We start from the raw sequence: 12,706 nt of genomic DNA, 5'->3' as shown, positions 1-12,706 counted from the left end.
GGGCGGCGGGACGGATGGCGACGGCCGGGGGCGGGGCGAACGCGGCCGCGGCCGTGATGAGGTGGAGGAGAGGCTGGCGGCTGGGGGCGAGGCGGGCGCGGGCGCGCGAGAGGTCGACGGAGCGGCCGGCGGCGGCGGGGGCGACCAGCAGCGGCGGACGCGGGCATGGGCGCGGGAGTTGGGAGGATTTTTCCCTCCCGCGCGAGGATAACCGTCAAATGAGGGTTGGGGTAGGTTTTGCTCTCCAACCTTTACTTTTCAGAGTTAGCAGAGGATTTAAGCGTTGGATCCTTAAAAAAATTTAAGGGTTAAGGGGTTTTAGTCTACGCGATTTTTTGCTCGTAAACTATAAAAAAACAGTTATTTATAAGGGTTTGGAGGTTTGAGGGCTCTACTAGAAATGCTTTAAGACGAGGGATAAGGTCCAGGATCAGCAAAAGGGCGCTTAGAGCCCTGGCAGTGGCAACGGTGACCGTGTTCTCCCCATGATCATCATTACCAAACCCAAACTTGTTGTTGGTGGTTTTCCCTCATCTACAAATTTTGTGAAGGAGCTATGTTCTATTCTCTCCTTGTGAGGAAATAGGTTGTTGATCATAAAGTATACATCTGTGTGTGTGCGGGCGCGCGTGTATCTTATCTGAGTACATACTTGTGCACCTCGTTGTCGTTCTTTCTGATACTGACGTCGTACTATGTTCCCTCTGGTCGGGTCCAGCCCGGGCTGGCGAGATCTCAAGCCCTTGCTTCTTGCAACCTTGATGTACTCCGGGTTCATCCCCATGCCCTCATCTCACATGAAGATGTACTCGTAGGGCACCATGATGCTTCGATGTGAAACCTCTTCGAGAACTACCTTCATCCACCACAGAATGTCAAATGGTTGATCAACTAGTTATTGACATTCTTCGTACTCCATATCCAAGCTGCAACTGGCAAGGAACTAAGGTGCTTCTACACCTAGTATTATTAAGAAAGAACATCTTCCTCATTTTGCTTATGAATCTCATTGAGAGGAGTTAAAAGCATAAAACTATCACAGTTAAAAGCATAAAACTATCACATTTGGGATTAGGTTTGCGAAAAAATACCTGATCCCTAATTATTTGCAAAAGGCACCGCGTTTCTGGTAAACTTTTTGCAAGAAGCACTGATTGCTTGATTTGGAGCGTCTGAGCGTGTTTCCGACAGGTGGGTCCCACTCATCAGGAGCTGACTAGGCAAAAAACGCCACGTAGACATGTTGACTATTCTTCCTCCTTCTCCTATCTCTCCATCTCATACACATTATATCAAACACTTCGTGTGCGTGCGCTGAGAAGGGGCAGCTCCTTGCCGACGCCCACGGCCACCCCATGCTCCTCTTCATCCCCGGTCACGGGCATCACCGTGCTGGCCGCCTACTGCGGCCGAGCAGTCACCGCCGACGTGCGCTGTCACCGCCATGTGGTGTCCACCACCGGCGCCGCCTCTGCGTCCGAGCCGTCGTTTACGCGCCCTCCCAGCGCACGCACACAGCCACTCGCCGCCCCTGGTCGTCCCCCCTGCCGCCAGTAGCGTGACCTGGACGGCGAGCAACGGGACCCGCAGCCTGCCCATCTCACGCTCCTGGCACGAGCCTGCTCCGGAATGTGCCGCCCAGTACGAACAGCGCTGACGGTTCCCCGCTGACGTTGACGACTGCGACCGACACCACCTGCGAGTCCAGCGGTTCCGCCTCCCGGGACACGAGGCTCTGCAGGATGGGCCGCGGCGCGCAGGAGCTCGTCCTCGCCGGAGTTCGGAGCAGTTGAACGGCGCGTCCGGGTCGTGGGTCCACGCGGTGGAGTTGCTGTTGCCCGCGGGCACGGCGGCCTCGTCCGCGGCATCGCGCTGCGCGGCGACCCGGAGCAACACGACGGCCAGGGCGTGATCACAGCGGCTCAGACGCGCGTTGGCTGCTCAGGCCTGCACGGCGGCTCGGACGCAGAGATGCGCGATGGTGGCCACCACGTGGCGGTGAAAGCGCACGGCGGACGACAGGGCTAGGACGGACCGCGCAGTTCTTGTCGGCGGCCTCCATCCCGCCGGCGCCGCCCGTCGCCGGCGAAGAAAGACCCTTGCGCGCTCAGTTCTACATGGGCAGGGGACAAGGGACAGAGATCAGGTGACATGCAAACGGCATGTCACCGCAGACCTGGCCAAACGGCCCGGCCCGGCCCGGCCTGTGCTAATCGTGTCTGGCCTGGCATGGCTCGCCATTGCACGTTTAATAGCTGGGTCGTACCGTGCCGGCCCATGGGCACTGCTCCTTGGCCAGGCACGGCCTAATTAGTAAACGGGCCGGCTCGATAGCCCGTTTAGCACGCTAGGCTACACATTTTTAGTTTGTTGGGCTGGTTTTTAGGCTTATTGGGCTATTATATATATATATAAATTTTGGAAAATATATAAAAATTAAACGGGTTGTGACGTGCCGACCCGCGTGCCCAGGCTCTAGGCCCAGGCATGGCCCAAGGCGTGCCGCGTGCCGGGCACGGCCCGTTTAACCCATGCCGTGCCTGGCCCATGGCGGGCCGTGCCGGCGTGCTAGCGGGTTGGCCTGTTTGGCCCAGCCCGTTTGGCCAGCTATATGTCATTGTGTGCTTCGCAGCCTCCAATCCACTGCCCAGCCGGAATCCAACACACCACAGTGAAACTCATGATAGCATTGCACTATTGGGGCTCCATATTTACTCCTTTGGTTTTGTCACACTTCTTCACTAGTACTTGAGGGTGTACATCATCCTTCTTTTGTTGCACACCATCCTTCTTTTTTTGTTGCAAACCATCCTTTTTTTGCACACCATCCTTCTTCTTTTTTTACTTCCAATGAAGAATATAGTAATTAGTTTACAAATGAAGAATAAAAACATATCATGTACCAATTGCAGCATACATTTTCTCCCGTTTTGGTCGGCACGGAAGATTTATATGGTATACGCTTCCCCTTGAGTAACTTATCAAGCCAAGCTTTCTTTCTCCTTAATTTTGTTGCCGGAACCTCTTTTTTCTTCAGTTGTGCAACTCTAAGCAATTCATCTATTTGCTGCACATTTGGATCAACATTCTCTTTGTCTATATATGGTTCATCCATAGCACTAGTGGCACTGAGTATTTCCTGTATGCTAGGTGCAACGGAGGCAACTGCATTGACCAATAGCAAACAACACTATAAGGAGCTGGCTACTCTATGTGCCACATTGTGAAATTGATGAGACATATCCCTGTACCGAAGTTGAGCTTCGAGTATTGGATTTTCTATCACTTTCCTTCCTTCCTTGTCTTGTATACTTCCATTGCGAGCTTCTTTAGTCCATCTCTTCAAGACATAATGTGTCGGCAATGTCTTTATATTCATCAAATCAAGGACTTTTAGACCATGTCCACACAATATCCCCGTCATGGGCAAAGCTTGTGCATAGCGATGTCAGCTAGCTTTGCCCCCAACAAAAATCACTACTAAGCAAAGCTCGTGCATAGCGATGTCAGCTAGCTTTGCCCCAAAAATCACTACTAAGCACAGTAATTAGACTAATCTGCAGTGGAGAGTTGCCGGACGAGCCCGGGAGCTGGCTCCGCCTCTGGCACTAATGGAATAAGAGAGAGAGAGAGGGAGAGAGAGAGAGAGGACCTGAGAAGAGGTCGCTGATGATGATGAACGGTCCCCAGCTCCCGCGGCGGACGGCGCTCGTCCCTGACCCGTGGCGGCGTTCGGCCCTGGTTCCCGCGGCGGACGGCGCTCGTCCCTGCCTCTCCTCAGTGGCGACGGCCGACGAAGGCTGCGAGACGAGGAGACGCCGGCGAATCGCTGTGCCAAAGCCCGCCCTTTCCCTGCCTTCCAAGGCAAAAAAACATCCAGATTTTTCCGTGTCTGGATGTTTTTTTGCCTTGGAGTGTTGTTGTCCGTTGGATGCAGGCTGGGTGGTGGATGGGAGGCCGCGATGCAAACAGCGTCACCTGGTCTCTGTCCGGCAGGAGGGGGGTTTGATTGCGTTTTGTTTTTTTATCCAGGGGTGTATACGTCAAAGAATATAGAGTAGACTATTCAACATGTACATGTGGCAATTCTTTTTGCCAAGTCAGCTTTGAGACCTGGTCCCACCTGTCGTAAACGTGCTTAAGATGGTAAAGTCCTCAATTAGTGCTTTCTGCAAAAAAATTACCAGAAATGCGGTGGCTTTTGCAAAAAAGTAGGGACCAGATGGTTTTCAGCAAACCTAACCCCAAATGTGGTGGTTTTGTGCAATTAACTCCATTGAGAGGCGCATGGTCCGAGGTGATTAAGCTGGGTTTTTTGCGCGAAGCGAGCAAGTTGTTCTAAAGTTAGTTGATTGGCACTTGAGCGCATTTTTTAATGTCGCACTTGGCGGAAAATGGTATCATGGATGAAGCTTCTCTCATCGTCGCTGGCAGAGCTTAGTTTGGGTTGGGGGGGGGGGACCGCCCTTAGCCAAACTTGCGAAAAAGGTATATGGGGCTTATACATTGAAAAAAAATAGTGTTTTACCCCCTCAACACCAATGTTCACATTTTGTCTTTGGACCACCTTAGGAATTCTCTTCTACCTTTGCCATTGTGTACAATATGGCGGTTGTTCCGCTCTAACACTAGACACAAAAGCCATACCGATGGTGTTTTGCCCCCTCAACACCAATGTTCACATTTTGTCTTTGGACCACCTTAGGAATTCTCTTCTACCTTTGCCATTGTGTACAATATGGCGGTTGTTCCGCTCTAACACTAGACACAAAAGCCATACCGATGGCTCATGCTTGTGATGTTGGGACTAGGACTGAACACACGATGGCGGCTCTGTAACATGACAACATGTACGTTGTTGGCTTTACAGACAAGTCGGGCCAATGGTACATGATGTAGAACAAAGACTACCTTAACCTCATACTAGGCGCAACCGTCTTGAACTTCACAGATGACTACACGTCCTTGTTGGGGGCTTCATGAACGTAGGAGATCTCCATCTTCGTAGGGACACAAGTCTGATGATGGTGCAAGACCCGGCGAAGAGTCTGATCGTTGTGAGATGGTTTAAAATTTTGTCAGAATTCCTCAAAATTTCCAAAATTTTGACAATTTCCAGGATGGACGAAATTTTTGCCTTCCATTCAAGAATTTTTGGTTGGTTCGAAATTCTATGTGAAAACGAACATGGACCAGCTAGAATAACATGGGTTATAGTAGCGCGGCAGCAGGAAAGTTGTCTTTCGATCAGTAGGTTGAGAATTTGAATCATGTCTAACAAGCTAGGCTAGATATGAAATTGCGTTAATTTTGTGCTACCTGTTCTTTTATCTATCTATTTAAATTTAAAATTATTTGAATTCACACAAATATTTCATTGATTTGTATGAAACAATTTTTGAAATTTTGACCATTTCAAGGGTGAGCGAAATTTTTGCCACTTCGAAATCGTAAACCTTGGTGAAGATAATGATCAACGTGATGGCAATGACCATGAGCGAGGCAAGGTGCCTAAAGCCGATATCCATCAACATAAGTTCACACTGGATGCCTAGATTCATGATCGGGGATCAAACTTCTCTCGTCGTTGTTGGCGGAGCTTAGTTCAGGAGGGGGAGGGGGGGCACCGCCCCCAACCTTAGCCAAAATTGTGAAGGAAAAAATATAGGTGGCTTATATTGTTGAAAAAAAGAACAATGTTTTAGCTTGCAAAAGCGTCTTGTATTATGGGACAAAGGGAGTATGTCGTAGGCTTCACCGGCTGGGCAGGCCACTGGTACGCCTTCAAGAACAGGGCCGCCCTCGACCTCATATCGGGGGCCACCCACTAATAGAAAACGGAGTTTTAGCGCCGGTTCGTAAGGGCCTTTAGTGCCGGTTCCATAACCGGCACTAAAGGGTGGGCACTAAAGGCTCCCCCCGATTAGTACCGGTTCGGCACGAACAGGCACTAAAGTGCCATCACGTGGCGTGAGCCCGCGCCCTGGTATGGGGGTACTAAAGGTTTTTTTTAAAATTTTTGGAAATTTTTTTGATTTTTTTTCGATTTTTAATTTTTTCTGAATTATTTGATGATTTAGTCTCTAATCATCTCTCTTAACTGCTCAAGTGTGGATCACTCATTCCAAATCATCTAACTTCCCGACCGGTCACCCATCCCTCTCACTACTCTAGCCCGAGCACGCTTAACTTTCGGGTTCTATTCTCCTTCGTTTCCGAGTCTGCACTTGTTGTTTTCCTGACAATAGTAAGATGTCAATCCTATTAACCCTCAGGAGTTTAGCTTGAGCATGAAGTCACACATTTCATCGTTTGAGTTTGAAACTATTATTCTAAAAAACAGTAATTATTTAGTAACGCTAATATTTCTTGAATAAGTTTGACCATAGTTTGACCAGATTTGACCAAAATTCAAAAAATTGAAATAATTATTTAGTAACACTAATATTCTTGAATAATTATGTAGTAACATTAATACTTCTTGAATAAGTAGTTTGACCAGATTTAACCAATTTTTTTTAAAAAAAACTGAAATTTGACCATATCTTTTTTTCCTTTTGGAATTTGAGAATTCTAAAAAATTCCAAACAGGCCGTAGGCGGTCTCCATCGGATGCGGATTTTCGTGCTGAATTTTTTGATATATTATACATTTTCTCCGACATCGTATGCAAAAGTTATAGCCGTTTTATATTTTCCCTACACTTTTTGCAAGACATGTCCAAATTGTAGTTTTCAAATTATCCTAACTAGTAGATGTAGTAATATAACTACCTCTCGAAGGATTTTATTTTTTGAAGTTTTTATCATTTTCTTTTGATTTTTTCAGAACTAAAATGGCGACACACGGGGAGGGGGGGTAGAGTTTGAAAATTACCCTATAGTGCCGGTTTGTGTCACAAACCGGTACTATAGGTCAGACCCCTTTGGTACCGGTTCATGGAACGAACCGGTACTAAAGGTTAGACCTTTAGTACCGGTTCGTGCCACGAACCGGTACTAAAGGTGATCGTGGGGCCTCGGCCTGACGCCAGCCTGCCACCACCCCTTTAGTACCGGTTCGTGGCACGAACCGCTACTAAAGGTTCAACACGAACCGACATTAATGCAAATCCGTTCGAACCGGCACTAATGGTACCATTAGTACCGGGCCAAAATGAAACCGGCACTAATGTGCTTCACGTTTGACCCTTTTTCTACTAGTGACCGTGCTCTCCTTCGACGACAACTACACCGGCCTCGTCGGCGGCTACGAGAATCTTGGGGTTCTACACCTTGGCCGCGACGCGATCAGTGTCACCTCACGCCCATCTCCGGCAGCACAGCTAAGCATTGGGTTCCTGGAGTGTTGATCGATGATCAGAGGCTCAATGCTCTTCCTCAAGAGATACGAGGATGAGTGAAAAAACGCATGTCTGAAAGCTTTAGACCATGTTTAATAGTATAGACAACTATTGGCTATAAGAAAGTGCCATGCCATCTATAGCCAATATGTATAACAATTAGCTATAAGTATGTGTTACTTTACTAATATATGACCCACTTTTCACTCTCACATAGTGCCTAGGAGCACGTGCAGCAGATGGCTCTTGTATGAGATGTAAAACTAAGATGTGGAAGCGTATGCAACCCTGCAGGGACGCGTGCATGTTATATAGCTCAACAAGTTTACAAAGATCGGCAGGTAGTTGGTAGTCTTGACCCATACTCCAAGCTATACATGAGATGAGATCATATCTACTCTAACCACCTGCCTAGATTACACAACGCGCACGCATACACAACCATGTCACATATGTCACGTTACACAACTACAAACCTATCTGTTAACATCCTCCCTCAATCTCAACACATCAAGGTTTAAATTGTTTCTGAAGGCTTGGAGCTATCGAACTTGCAGTGGTTTAGTGAAACCATCAGCTACTTGATCTCCAGTTGGAATGAACCTTATCTCTAACTTTTTCTGAGCAACTCTTTCTCGGACAAAATGAAAATCAATCTCTATATGTTTCGTTCTTGGATGAAACACAGGATTTGCGGAAAGATACGTTGCTCCTAGATTATCACACCATAAGCGTGACACATGTGGCCTGTAGACACCCAATTCATCAAGTAGCATTTCCACCCATATTACCTCAGCAGTAGCATTTGCTAGTGACTTGTACTCTGCCTCGGTGCTGGATCTTGAGACAGTTGCTTGCTTCTTTGCTTGCCATGACACAAGATTGGAGGCAAGAGACACTGCAAAGCCCCCTGTGGACTTCCTGTCATCTGGGCATCCTGCCCAATCTGCATCAGAGAAGGCACTTTATGTAGTTGATGGAGACCTGCATATGCTTAGTCCTACTCCCATGCTCCCCTGAATATATCTCAGTATTCTCTTCACAGTGGTCCAATGTAAAGAGGTTGGTGCATGCAAAAACTGACATACCTTATTAACTGAAAAAGATATGTCAGGTCTTGTTAGTGTAAGATATTGAAGTGCTCCAACTATACTTCGATATTTTTTTCCTTCTTCTGGACTTAGCAGTTTGCCCTCATTCAATGACAACTCTTCTGTGGTTGACATAGGTGTACTAGAAGGTTTACAATCCTTCATTCCTACATGACTCAAAATATCAGAAGCATATTTCTCTTGAGTGAGTAAAATAGCATCCCGCACCTTCTTTACCTCAATGCCTAGGAAGTAGTGCAGCTCTCCCAAATCTTTCAAAGCAAATTCTCTTTTTAAGTTTCTTAGCAAAGCTAACGTGGAATCTTATGAGGAGCTTGCTACAATTATGTCATCAACATAAATAAGCATGTATATGATCACCTTGCCTTTCTTGAAGAAGAATAAGGAAGTATCTCCCTTTGATGGACAGAATCCAAGCTGTTGTAACTTAAGACTCAGTCTTGAATACCATGCCCTTGGTGCTTGTTTTAAACCATACAAGGCTTTATCCAACCTGCATACATGGTTAGGTTTGGATCTGTTCTCAAAGCCTGGTGGTTGCCGCATATATAGACCTCTTCCTCGAGAACGCCATGTAGAAATGCATTCTGAACATCCAATTGGCGAAGATTCCATCCCCTGGAAACAGCAACAGATAGAACAAGTCTGATAGTAGCATCCTTCACTACCGGACTGAAGGTGTCCTCATAATCAATGCCATAATGCTGTTTGAAACCCTTAGCTACTAATCTAACTTTATATCTATCTATTGTTCCATCTACCTTCTTTTTAATTTTGTATACCCATTTACAGTCTATAATATTCCTCCCCGGCTTCAGTGGAACTAAGTGCCAGGTGTTGTTCTTCATTAATGCATCATACTCAACACTCATAGGATTTTTCCAATTTTTATCATGCAAGGCTTCTAACACATTCTGTGGCTCACCAGTAGTTGCAAAGTTTGCAAACTTAAAGTGTTTATCATACCTGACCGTGCCATCCTTGGGCACTAGTGGTTTGGTAATACCTCGCTGTGAACAAGTGACTCGTATGGTTATAGTTGGTGTAGCCACAGCAGATCCGGTAGCAGCCACAGAGGATCCCGTTCCTCGTCCTGACGTGGATGGCGGCGGCGAATCTCCCTCGACAGCCGCGTGCTCGGCCTGTTGTGGATCTGCGGTCTCCCGTAGGTTGTCGGTTGGCGATGGCGACCTGCGGTCACGGACCCGCATGGGACTGACGGAGCCATCATTGCTCTGTGGGGCCGACGCCCCAGCCCCAGCCGGCTCTTGACACGTCCCACGTGACGACACGGGTGTGTCACCCCTGCCCAACCGCACTGGCGTGCCGGACTACGTGGCGCGCACTGATGCGCCAGATCCACCACGCGGTGTTGGCGGTGGCGAATCACTCCTGGGATCCGCGCAGGTCCCGCCTGCTTCTTCTGCACCGAATCGCTCGGGATCAGTGCTGCCAGCCGAATCAACCTCGTGTCTGGCGCCTGTACATATTTGGCGCTGCATAAAATCATGGTCTGGAGCACTGTTTTTTCAATGTTTTCATCAGCACAGTCTCCATTAGTGGCAGGATTAGGGTTATTAAACACATGATCATCAGCATAACATTCACCCCCATGATCAGAAGGATTTAATAACTCTGGAGGAAGTAATAAAATTTCAGCACGAAGACGAGCGCCAGCGTTTGGGCGGAGACTAGCAAAAGGAAAGATATTTTCATCAAAGATTACATCTCTGGAGATATAAACACGCCAGTGGATATGTCAAGACATTTAAACCCTTTGTGGAGATTGCTATACCCAAGGAAAACACATTGCTTAGAATGGAATTGAAGCTTGTGGTTATTGTAGGGTCGAAGATTCGGCCAGCAGGCACACCCAAAGATCCGAAGAATGGAATAGTTGGGTTTTTCATGGAATAGTTTTTCAATGGTTGTCTCAAACTTGAGGACTTTGCTAGGAATTCGGTTTATCAAATAGGTTGCGGCAATGAAGGCCTCATCCCAAAATTTTAAGGGCATAGAGGCTTGAGCAAGAAGAGATAGACCCACTTCGACAATATGTCGATGTTTTCTCTCAGGTGACCCGTTCTGTTGGTGAGCATGAGGGCACGAGACGTGGTGATATATGCCTATCTTGGTGAAGAAGGAGTTCAACTTTTCATACTCCCCTCCCCAGTCTGTTTGTAGGGCAAGGATCTTGCGATCAAATTGACGCTCTACTAGATGCTGAAAGTCATGAAACTTTTGAAAGACTTCAGACTTGTGTTTGATCAAGTATATCCAAGTGAGTTTACTGAAATCGTCAATGAAACTCACATAATATTTCTTCCTTCCTACTGTTTCAACAGCAGGACCCCAAACATCAGAAAACACAAGTTCTAAAGGAAATTTTGATTCACTTATTGACTTAGGATAAGGCAACTAGTGACTTTTTCCTTTTTGACAGGCGTCACATATAGAATCTTTATTGTAAGAATTTGCACACGGGAGATTATTCTTGCTAATGACTTTGCTAACAATAAGAGGAGATGGGTGGCCTAAACGCTGGTGCCACCTATCCGAAGATAGCTTGGTGGCACTGAGCATGTGCTTCTTGGCGTCGGATCCCGTGTGCCTAACTGGGTAGAGTCCTCTTCTACCCCTGCCTCGAAGGAGCACCTTCTTCGTTCCCCGTTCCTTGACAAGAAAAGAGTAGGATGAATTTCAACAAAGGAATCATTGTCAACAGCAAGGCGGCTAGCAGAGATTAGGCTTTTGTTGGCTTGCGGTACATGAAGAATATTATTTAGGATGAGATCTCGATCAGGAGTATGAATAGTTGAATGACCAATATGTTTGATAACCATACCTGATCCACTAGTAGTATGAATCTGCTCGTTTCTAGTGTAGCGTTCACGCACGGTCAACTTTTCCAGATCTCCTGTGATGTGATCGGTGGCACCACTGTCCAGGTACCAGTTCATGTCCACCCCGTACTGACGTGCGACAAGGTTGGCCGACTTCTCCTCCATCCCTTGGTAGGATTCATTGTAGCGCTTCCAGCACTTCTAGGCTGGATGGCCTATCTTGCCACAGATCTGGCACTGGACCCTAGGGGCAGAGGCATGATTGTTGTTGTAGTTGCCTCCGCCGCCATTGTTGCCGCCGTGTCCACTGTCGCGCCCTCCAGGTTTGGAGTAGCCGTTGCGCCCGCCGCGGTCACCACCATTGCCGCCTTGTCTGCGACCGCGATCACCACCGCCACCGCCGTTTCTACGGCCTCGGGTAGCGGTGTTGGCAGAGGACTGTGATCCTCCGCCGTGAAGATTGAGCCTCGTTTTGAAGCTTAGCAGCTATGAAAACAACTCGGCCATAGTCACCGACTCCACCCGGGAAGACATGGCGGACACCACCGGGTCGAAGTCTTCATCTAGCCCGGCTAGGATGTGAGAGACGATGTTGTCATCGTCCACCTTCTTTCCTGCGGCGATTAGTTCGTCGCAGAGGGACTTGATCTTCCCGATGTAGTCGGTGATGGAGGACTTGCCCTTCTGCAAGTTGGTGAGGGCGATCCGAACATTGGTGGTCTGGGAACATGTGTGAGATGCAAGCATCCCTTCCATCGTGTTCCAGAGCTCAGCAGAGGTGTGGCACGAGGCGACCTGGATAGCTATCTCACGAGGGAGAGTCGTCAGGAGATAGGAGAGGACTTGTTGATCTTGTGCATACCAGGTTTGGAAATCAGGGTTCGGCGCCTTTGCCGTCGTCTTGCCATCAGACAAGGCCACATCGATCTGCATGGGAGGTGGTGGCTGCTCGACGTCGAGGTACTTGGCCATCTGTGCTCCCCGGATGGCCGAGAGCACCGTCGCCCGCCACAGGGCTTGGTTGCCCTTCGTGAGCTTCTCAGTGGCGGCGTGCAGGAATGGCGAGGATGGGAAGGAGCTTGAAGACACTGACATGGATGTGCTCGAGGATGGCTCTGGTTACCATGTAAAACTAAGATGTGGAAGCATATGCAACCCTGCAGGGACGCATGCATGTTATATAGCTCAACAAGTTTACAAAGATCGGCAGGTAGTTGGTAGTCTTGACCCATACTCCAATCTATACATGAGATGAGATCATATCTACTGTAACCACCTGCCTAGATTACACAACGCACAAGCATACACAATCGTGACACATATGTCATGTTACACAGCTACAAACCTATCTGTTAACATGAGAGCCCGCTTACATTCTGTCGGAGTAATGGGCCACGGGTAGGCTAACC

At 48.0% G+C, this 12,706-nt stretch overlaps 1 pseudogene; it reads right to left on the bottom strand.

Moving 5' to 3' along the window:
* Positions 1-11,767: 11,767 nt before the first annotated feature.
* LOC123109280 (uncharacterized) lies at positions 11,768-11,906 on the bottom strand (annotated as a pseudogene).
* Positions 11,907-12,706: the final 800 nt, after the last annotated feature.

The sequence above is a fragment of the Triticum aestivum genome, chromosome 5A (assembly GCF_018294505.1).
Source record: "Triticum aestivum cultivar Chinese Spring chromosome 5A, IWGSC CS RefSeq v2.1, whole genome shotgun sequence".
NCBI classification, from domain to species: Eukaryota; Viridiplantae; Streptophyta; class Magnoliopsida; order Poales; family Poaceae; genus Triticum; species Triticum aestivum.
Note: the sequence above shows the minus strand (reverse complement) of the source record. Positions and strands in the feature narration are given on the sequence as shown.